General features: G+C 63.7%; 1 non-coding gene across 1 annotated transcript; it reads right to left on the reverse strand.

The window, feature by feature from the left end:
- Positions 1-2,201: 2,201 nt before the first annotated feature.
- On the reverse strand, positions 2,202-2,320 carry LOC131866935 (5S ribosomal RNA). The gene has a single exon (XR_009365534.1). It is a non-coding gene; the product is annotated as a 5S ribosomal RNA (ribosomal RNA).
- Between the last annotated feature and the right edge of the window lie 7,817 nt (positions 2,321-10,137).

Genomic DNA, 10,137 nt, shown 5'->3' on the forward strand with positions numbered 1-10,137 from the left:
GCACCTCGCTGCCCACCTTGGTGTGCTCCGAGGTGCCCACCACGGTGCGCAACGCCGGTGCGAACCCGGGAGCGCCCCGATGTGTGCTCCAAGGTGCGGCGTGCACGAAGTCGGACCCCGGTTTGCCCCGGGTGCGCACCTCGCGTGCACCTTGGTGCGCACACCTTGGCTGGGTTGCGCGGCCTGGTGGGCACCATGGTGCGCACCAAGGAGCGCTCCGAAGTGTGCTCCAAGGTGCGGCGTGCACGAAGTCGGAGCCCGGTTTGCCCCGGGTACGCACCTCGCGTGCACCTTCGCCGGGGTGGGCACCTCGGCTGGGTTGCGCGCCCTGGTGCGCACCAAGGAGCGCTCCGAAGTGTGCTCCAAGGTGCGGCGTGCACGAAGTCGGAGCCCGGTTTGCCCCGGGTGCGCACCTTCGCCGCGGTGCGCACCATGGCGTGCACGAAGTCGGAGCCCGGTTTGCCCCGGGTGCGCACCTCGCGTGCACCTTCGGCGGGGTTGCGCGCCCTGGTGGGCACCATGGTGCGCACCAAGGAGCGCTCCGAAGTGTGCTCCAAGGTGCGGCGTGCACGAAGTCGGAGCCCGGTTTGCCCCGGGTGCGCACCTCGCGTGCACCTTCGGCGGGGTTGCGCGCCCTGGTGGGCACCATGGTGCGCACCAAGGAGCGCTCCGAAGTGTGCTCCAAGGTGCGGCGTGCACGAAGTCGGAGCCCGGTTTGCCCCGGGTGCGCACCTCGCGTGCACCTTCGCCGCGGTGGGCACCATGGCGTGCACGAAGTCGGAGCCCGGTTTGCCCCGGGTGCGCACCTCGCGTGCACCTTCGCCGGGGTGGGCACCTCGGCTGGGTTGCGCGCCCTGGTGCGCACCAAGGAGCGCTCCGAAGTGTGCTCCAAGGTGCGGCGTGCACGAAGTCGGAGCCCGGTTTGCCCCGGGTGCGCACCTCGCGTGCACCTTCGCCAGGGTGGGCACCTCGGTGCGCACACCTTCTCAATGTTTTCTTGCCTTTTCTGGAAATTGGTGAAGGCAGCGCATCAAAGGTGCGCACCTCGGTGTGCTCCGAGGTGCGAACCCGAGAGCGCTCCGAGGTGCCCACGAAGTCGAAAGTCGGGTTAATTGCATTGTTTTCCCCGGGTGCGCTCCGAGGTGCGCAACATCGGCGCGCACCAAGGAGGGCTCCGAAGTGTGCTCCAAGGTGCGCACGATGGCGTGCACCTCTGGTGCGCACGATTCGGAGCTCGGTTTGACCGGGGTGCGCACACCTTGGCTGGGTTGCGCACCTTTTGTGCGCTCCAAGGTGCGCACGAAGTCGGAGCTCGGTTTGCCCCGGGTGCGCACCTTCGCCAGGGTGCGCACCTTGATGCGCACGCCTTGGCTGGGCTGCGCACCTTGGTGGGCGCCATGGTGCGCACCTTTCGTGCGCTCCAAGGTGCGCACGAAGTCGGAGCTCGGTTTGCCCCGGGTGCGCACCTTGGTGGGCGCCATGGTGCACTCCGAGGTGCCCAAGATTGGTGCGCACCAAGGAGCGCTCCGAAGTGCGCTCCAAGGTGCGCGCGAAGTCGAAAGTTGGGTTAATTGTCCGGTTTGCCTCGGGTGCGCACCTTGCGTGCACCTTCGCCAGGGTGGGCGCCTTGGTGCGCACACCTTGGCTGGGCTGCGCACACCTTGGCACCCGCGTTTCCTTCATTTTAAATTTTTTTTTTTTACAATCTCTCAAGTGGGAAATTCTATAATCTCAACTTTTTTTGCCTTTTCAGGAAACTTTTGAATGGAGCGCATCATTGGTGCGCTCCGAAGTGTGCTCCAAAGCTCTCTCCAGCTGCGTGCACCTGCCCCGGCCGCGCACCCGGCCCCGCCCAGCTTCGCTCACCTGTCCCGGGCGTCTGGTGCGGAACCTTAGAGTAAGAAACATCACCGTGCACCTTGGCCAACGTGCGCGACTCGACCGAGCGCGCACTGGCCGAGGTGCACACCGATTTCACCTGGGTGCGCGCGCAGCACCTCGGGCGCACCGGGGTGCGCGCACAACGCCCGGGTTGCACCGTGGCCTGTGTGCTCGGGGCGCCTCGGGTGCGCGCTCGGTGTCGCCCCCGCGCGCGCGGTAGTGCGGGCAGCGCACCCCGGCCCGGCCCGGCCCCGACGAGAACGCAAACGGGCAAAAGGTTTATTCAAATAGCATTGCGATGCCCGGCGAAAAACTAAAAAAGGGTGCAACACCGGGACTTCCCGGGAGGTCACCCATCCCAGTACTACTTCGGCCCAAGCGCGCTTAACTGCGGAGTTCTGATGGGATCCGGTGCACTAACGCTGGTATGATCGCACCCGTTATGAGCTTGTCGCAGTGTGTACTTAGCAAACCGCGACCCACGTGCGAATCCACCCCGGCCACCCACCCCCGTCGAGGTGCACACCCTCCCTCGCGAAGTGCGCCCCGTTCGCCAAGTGTGAGCCCTGCCCGGGTGCGCGCACCTTGCTAGGGCGTCGGGTGTGCACCCGGCCCGGCCTACGTGCGTGCACCTGTAGGGGGCGTCGTGTGCGTGCAGTGTCCCGTCTGCAACGCGGTGCCCACACACCACCTCGGGCGCAACGACCTGCGCTCACATGTGGGCCGAGTGCACCTTGGTGCATGTTCGGGGCGCCTCGGGTGCACGCTCGATCTTGCCCCGGTGCACCAAGGCGCTCGGTTTGCCCCGGGTGCGCACTTGGTGCAAGGTGGGCACCCAAAATAGGGATCAAGCACCAAAACACAAGTTTCGGGATGCAAAATGGGACCCAAGGACCACAAATGCGTTCCAAGACCCATGATGGGTCCACGAGAACAAAAATGTGTTCCGAGACTTAATAAACAAATATTGGGTTTTAGGAGAAGAAACATGCTCTGATGCCCAAAACGAGAATCGACCCCGAAAAGGCCACAGGCCAAAAGTGGGATGCGAGACAAAAAAAAATGGGACCCGAGGACCAAAATTGGGTTCCCAGGTCGAAGACAGGGCAACCGGACAAGAAACGACCTCTAAGGCTCGAAATGAGTCCCGACGACTAAAACTTGACAAGAAGCACCCATCAGGCACCCAACTCGACACCCATGGGATGCCGACCCACCCGGGCTTCCACCTAGCACACCTTGGCACCCACCCACCCTCGCACCCAACCTCGCACCCAACTTAGCACCTTTGAACCCACATTGGCACTCACCCTGACCCTGGCACCTTGGAACCCACATTGGCACTCACCTTGACCCTGGCACCCACCTTTGCACTCACCTTGGGACCCACCCTGGCTCCCACCTCGGCACCCACCCAGACACCCACCTTGGTTCCTTGGCACCCACCTTGGATCCTTGGCACCCACCCCGACACCCACCTTGGCACGCAACTTGGCTACTTGCCACCCACCTTGGCTCCTTGACGCCCACCCCGACAACCACCCCGTGACCTACCCTGGCTAGGGTTGGTGCACACCCACCCTGGTGCCCACCTTGGCACCCACCCTATGACCCACCTTGGCACGCACCTTAGTACCCACCCCGTTACCCACCCTAGGACCCACCCCGTGACCCACCTTGGCCAGGGTGGGTGCCTTGGTGCGCACAACTTGCCTGGGCTGCACACCAGGGCGGGCTCAAGATGGCACCCGCGTTCCGTTTTTTTCACTATCTTTCAAAACGGAAATTTTAAAATCTCATTTTTTTCTTTTTTTTGCCTTTTCTGGAAATTAGTGAAGGCAGCGCATCAAAGGTGCGCAATGCTGGTGCGAACCCGGGAGCGCTCCGATGTGTGCTCCAAGGTGCGGCGTGCACGAAGTCCGAGCCCGGTTTGCCCCGGGTGCGCACCTCGCGTGCACCTTCGCCGGGGTGAGCACCTTGGCTGGGTTGCGCGCCCTGGTGCGTACCAAGGAGCGCTCTGAAGTGTGCTCCAAGGTGCGGCGTGCACGAAGTCGGAGCCCGGTTTGCCCCGGGTGTGCACCTCGGGTGCGCACCTCGCGTGCACCTTCGCTGCGGTGGGCACCTTGGCTGGGTTGCGCGCCTTGGTGGGCACCATGCAGTGCACGAAGTCGGAGCCCGGTTTGCCCCGGGCGCGCACCTCCGCCAGGGTGGGCACCTTGGTGCGCACAACTTGCCTGGGCTGCGCATCAGGAAGGGCTCAAGATGGCACCCGCGTTCCGTTTTTTTCACTATCTTTCAGAACGGAAATTTTAAAATATCGTTTTTTTTTGCCTTTTCTGGAAATTAGTGAAGGCAGCGCATCAAAGGTGCGCAACGCTGGTGCGAACCTGGGAGCGCTCCGATGTGTGCTCCAAGGTGCGGCGTGCACGAAGTCGGAGCCCGGTTTGCCTCGGGTGCGCCCTGGTGGGCACCATGGTGCGCACCAAGGAGCGCTCCGAAGTGTGCTCCAAGGTGCGGCCTGCACGAAGTCGGAGCCCGGTTTGCCCCGGGTGTGCACCTCGGGTGGGCACCTTGGTGCGCATGCCTTGCCTGGGCTGCGCACCAGGGCGGGCTCAAGATGGCACCCGCGTTCCTTTTTTTTCACTATCTTTCAAAACGGAAATTTTAAAATCTCATTTTTTTTTGCCTTTTTCTGGAAATTAGTGAAGGCAGCGCATCAAAGGTGCGCACCTCGCTGCCCACCACGGTGCGCAACGCCGGTGGGCACCCGGGAGTGCTTCGAAGTGTGCTCCAAGGTGCTGCGTGCACGTTGTCGGAGCCCGGTTTGCCCCGGGTGCGCACCTCGCGTGCACCTTCGTCGGGGTGGGCACCTTGGCTTGGTTTGCCCCGGCTGCGCTCCGAAGCGGGGTTATTGGAGCGCCGCCTCTTTTTTTGTCGGAGCGTTTGGTGGGGTTTCTCGCATTGGCTCTTCCGAGGCCCGGTTGCCACCCTGGCGCGCACGAAGTCGGAAGTAGGGTTAATTGCCCGGGTGCGCACCTTTGCCAGGGTGGCACCTTACCTGGGCTGCGCACCAGGGCGGGCTCAAGATGGCACGCGCGTTCCGTTTTTTTCACTATCTTTCAAAACGGAAATTTTAAAATCTCCTTTTTTTTTTGCCTTTTCTGGAAATTAGTGAAGGCAGCGCATCAAAGGTGCGCACCTCGCTGCCCACCTTGGTGTGCTCTGAGGTGCGCACCCGGGAGCGCTACGAAGTGTGCTCCAAGGTGCGGCGTGCACGTTGTCGGAGCCCGGTTTGCCCCGGGTGCGCACCTCGCCTGCACCTTGGCCGGGGTGGGCACCTTGGCTGGGTTTGCCCAGGGTGCGCTCCGAAGCGGGGTTACTGGAGCGCCCCCTCTTTTTTTGTCAGAGAGTTTGGTGGGGTTTCTCGCATTGGCTCTTCCCAGGCCCGGTTGTTGGGTGCGCTCCCACCCTGGCGCGCGCGAAGTTGGAAGTTGGGTTAATTGCCCGGGCGCGCACCTTCGCCAGGGTGGGCACCTTGGTGCGCAAACCTTGGCTGGGCTGCGCACCAGGGCGGGCTCAAGATGGCACCAGCATTCCCTTTTTCTCACTATCTTTCAAAACGGAAATTTTAAAATCTCGTTTTTTTTTTGCCTTTTATGGAAATTAGTGAAGGCATCGCATCAAAGGTGCGCACCTCGCTGCCCACCTTGGTGTGCTCCGAGGTGCCCACCACGGTGCGCAACGCCGGTGCGAACCCGGGAGCGCCCCGATGTGTGCTCCAAGGTGCGGCGTGCACGAAGTCGGACCCCGGTTTGCCCCGGGTGCGCACCTCGCGTGCACCTTGGTGCGCACACCTTGGCTGGGTTGCGCGGCCTGGTGGGCACCATGGTGCGCACCAAGGAGCGCTCCGAAGTGTGCTCCAAGGTGCGGCGTGCACGAAGTCGGAGCCCGGTTTGCCCCGGGTGCGCACCTTCGCCGCGGTGGGCACCATGGCGTGCACGAAGTCGGAGCCCGGTTTGCCCCGGGTGCGCACCTCGCGTGCACCTTCGCCGGGGTGGGCACCTCGGCTGGGTTGCGCGCCCTGGTGCGCACCAAGGAGCGCTCTGAAGTGTGCTCCAAGGTGCGGCGTGCACGAAGTCGGAGCCCGGTTTGCCCCGGGTGTGCACCTCGGGTGCGCACCTCGCGTGCACCTTCGCTGCGGTGGGCACCTTGGCTGGGTTGCGCGCCTTGGTGGGCACCATGCAGTGCACGAAGTCGGAGCCCGGATTGCCCCGGGCGCGCACCTCCGCCAGGGTGGGCACCTTGGTGCGCACAACTTGCCTGGGCTGCGCACCAGGAAGGGCTCAAGATGGCACCCGCGTTCCGTTTTTTTCACTATCTTTCAGAACGGAAATTTTAAAATCTCGTTTTTTTTTGCCTTTTCTTGAAATTAGTGAAGGCAGCGCATCAAAGGTGCGCAACGCTGGTGCGAACCTGGGAGCGCTCCGATGTGTGCTCCAAGGTGCGGCGTGCACGAAGTCGGACCCCGGTTTGCCCCGGGTGCGCACCTCGCGTGCACCTTGGTGCGCACACCTTGGCTGGGTTGCGCGCCCTGGTGGGCACCATGGTGCGCACCAAGGAGCGCTCCGAAGTGTGCTCCAAGGTGCGGCGTGCACGAAGTCGGAGCCCGGTTTGCCCCGGGTGCGCACCTCGCGTGCACCTTCGCCGCGGTGGGCACCATGGCGTGCACGAAGTCGGAGCCCGGTTTGCCCCGGGTGCGCACCTCGCGTGCACCTTCGCCGGGGTGGGCACCTTGGTGTGCAGACCTTGGCTGGGTTGCGCGCCCTGGTGGGCACCATGGTGCGCACCAAGGAGCGCTCCGAAGTGTGCTCCAAGGTGCGGCCTGCACGAAGTCGGAGCCCGGTTTGCCCCGGGTGTGCACCTCGGGTGGGCACCTTGGTGCGCATGCCTTGCCTGGGCTGCGCACCAGGGCGGGCTCAAGATGGCACCCGCGTTCCTTTTTTTTCACTATCTTTCAAAACGGAAATTTTAAAATCTCATTTTTTTTTGCCTTTTTCTGGAAATTAGTGAAGGCAGCGCATCAAAGGTGCGCACCTCGCTGCCCACCACGGTGCGCAACGCCGGTGGGCACCCGGGAGTGCTTCGAAGTGTGCTCCAAGGTGCTGCGTGCACGTTGTCGGAGCCCGGTTTGCCCCGGGTGCGCACCTCGCGTGCACCTTCGTCGGGGTGGGCACCTTGGCTGGGTTTGCCCCGGCTGCGCTCCGAAGCGGGGTTATTGGAGCGCCGCCTCTTTTTTTGTCGGAGCGTTTGGTGGGGTTTCTCGCATTGGCTCTTCCGAGGCCCGGTTGCCACCCTGGCGCGCACGAAGTCGGAAGTAGGGTTAATTGCCCGGGTGCGCACCTTTGCCAGGGTGGGCACCTTACCTGGGCTGCGCACCAGGGCGGGCTCAAGATGGCACGCGCGTTCCGTTTTTTTCACTATCTTTCAAAACGGAAATTTTAAAATCTCCTTTTTTTTTTGCCTTTTCTGGAAATTAGTGAAGGCAGCGCATCAAAGGTGCGCACCTCGCTGCCCACCTTGGTGTGCTCTGAGGTGCGCACCCGGGAGCGCTACGAAGTGTGCTCCAAGGTGCGGCGTGCACGTTGTCGGAGCCCGGTTTGCCCCGGGTGCGCACCTCGCCTGCACCTTGGCCGGGGTGGGCACCTTGGCTGGGTTTGCCCAGGGTGCGCTCCGAAGCGGGGTTACTGGAGCGCCCCCTCTTTTTTTGTCAGAGCGTTTGGTGGGGTTTCTCGCATTGGCTCTTCCCAGGCCCGGTTGTTGGGTGCGCTCCCACCCTGGCGCGCGCGAAGTTGGAAGTTGGATTAATTGCCCGGGCGCGCACCTTCGCCAGGGTGGGCACCTTGGTGCGCACACCTTGGCTGGGCTGCGCACCAGGGCGGGCTCAAGATGGCACCAGCATTCCCTTTTTCTCACTATCTTTCAAAACGGAAATTTTAAAATCTCGTTTTTTTTTTGCCTTTTATGGAAATTAGTGAAGGCATCGCATCAAAGGTGCGCACCTCGCTGCCCACCTTGGTGTGCTCCGAGGTGCCCACCACGGTGCGCAACGCCGGTGCGAACCCGGGAGCGCCCCGATGTGTGCTCCAAGGTGCGGCGTGCACGAAGTCGGACCCCGGTTTGCCCCGGGTGCGCACCTCGCGTGCACCTTGGTGCGCACACCTTGGCTGGGTTGCGCGGCCTGGTGGGCACCATGGTGCGCACCAAGGAGCGCTCCGAAGTGTGCTCCAAGGTGCGGCGTGCACGAAGTCGGAGCCCGGTTTGCCCCGGGTACGCACCTCGCGTGCACCTTCGCCGGGGTGGGCACCTCGGCTGGGTTGCGCGCCCTGGTGCGCACCAAGGAGCGCTCCGAAGTGTGCTCCAAGGTGCGGCGTGCACGAAGTCGGAGCCCGGTTTGCCCCGGGTGCGCACCTTCGCCGCGGTGCGCACCATGGCGTGCACGAAGTCGGAGCCCGGTTTGCCCCGGGTGCGCACCTCGCGTGCACCTTCGGCGGGGTTGCGCGCCCTGGTGGGCACCATGGTGCGCACCAAGGAGCGCTCCGAAGTGTGCTCCAAGGTGCGGCGTGCACGAAGTCGGAGCCCGGTTTGCCCCGGGTGCGCACCTCGCGTGCACCTTCGGCGGGGTTGCGCGCCCTGGTGGGCACCATGGTGCGCACCAAGGAGCGCTCCGAAGTGTGCTCCAAGGTGCGGCGTGCACGAAGTCGGAGCCCGGTTTGCCCCGGGTGCGCACCTCGCGTGCACCTTCGCCGCGGTGGGCACCATGGCGTGCACGAAGTCGGAGCCCGGTTTGCCCCGGGTGCGCACCTCGCGTGCACCTTCGCCGGGGTGGGCACCTCGGCTGGGTTGCGCGCCCTGGTGCGCACCAAGGAGCGCTCCGAAGTGTGCTCCAAGGTGCGGCGTGCACGAAGTCGGAGCCCGGTTTGCCCCGGGTGCGCACCTCGCGTGCACCTTCGCCAGGGTGGGCACCTCGGTGCGCACACCTTCTCAATGTTTTCTTGCCTTTTCTGGAAATTGGTGAAGGCAGCGCATCAAAGGTGCGCACCTCGGTGTGCTCCGAGGTGCGAACCCGAGAGCGCTCCGAGGTGCCCACGAAGTCGAAAGTCGGGTTAATTGCATTGTTTTCCCCGGGTGCGCTCCGAGGTGCGCAACATCGGCGCGCACCAAGGAGGGCTCCGAAGTGTGCTCCAAGGTGCGCACGATGGCGTGCACCTCTGGTGCGCACGATTCGGAGCTCGGTTTGACCGGGGTGCGCACACCTTGGCTGGGTTGCGCACCTTTTGTGCGCTCCAAGGTGCGCACGAAGTCGGAGCTCGGTTTGCCCCGGGTGCGCACCTTCGCCAGGGTGCGCACCTTGATGCGCACGCCTTGGCTGGGCTGCGCACCTTGGTGGGCGCCATGGTGCGCACCTTTCGTGCGCTCCAAGGTGCGCACGAAGTCGGAGCTCGGTTTGCCCCGGGTGCGCACCTTGGTGGGCGCCATGGTGCACTCCGAGGTGCCCAAGATTGGTGCGCACCAAGGAGCGCTCCGAAGTGCGCTCCAAGGTGCGCGCGAAGTCGAAAGTTGGGTTAATTGTCCGGTTTGCCTCGGGTGCGCACCTTGCGTGCACCTTCGCCAGGGTGGGCGCCTTGGTGCGCACACCTTGGCTGGGCTGCGCACACCTTGGCACCCGCGTTGCCTTCATTTTAAATTTTTTTTTTTTACAATCTCTCAAGTGGGAAATTCTATAATCTCAACTTTTTTTGCCTTTTCAGGAAACTTTTGAATGGAGCGCATCATTGGTGCGCTCCGAAGTGTGCTCCAAAGCTCTCTCCAGCTGCGTGCACCTGCCCCGGCCGCGCACCCGGCCCCGCCCAGCTTCGCTCACCTGTCCCGGGCGTCTGGTGCGGAACCTTAGAGTAAGAAACATCACCGTGCACCTTGGCCAACGTGCGCGACTCGACCGAGCGCGCACTGGCCGAGGTGCACACCGATTTCACCTGGGTGCGCGCGCAGCACCTCGGGCGCACCGGGGTGCGCGCACAACGCCCGGGTTGCACCGTGGCCTGTGTGCTCGGGGTGCCTCGGGTGCGCGCTCGGTGTCGCCCCCGCGCGCGCGGTAGTGCGGGCAGCGCACCCCGGCCCGGCCCGGCCCCGACGAGAACGCAAACGGGCAAAAGGTTTATTCAAATAGCATTGCGACGCCCGGCGAAAAACTAAAAA

This window comes from Cryptomeria japonica, unplaced genomic scaffold, assembly GCF_030272615.1.
Source record: "Cryptomeria japonica unplaced genomic scaffold, Sugi_1.0 HiC_scaffold_157, whole genome shotgun sequence".
In the NCBI taxonomy this organism is placed as follows: Eukaryota; Viridiplantae; Streptophyta; class Pinopsida; order Cupressales; family Cupressaceae; genus Cryptomeria; species Cryptomeria japonica.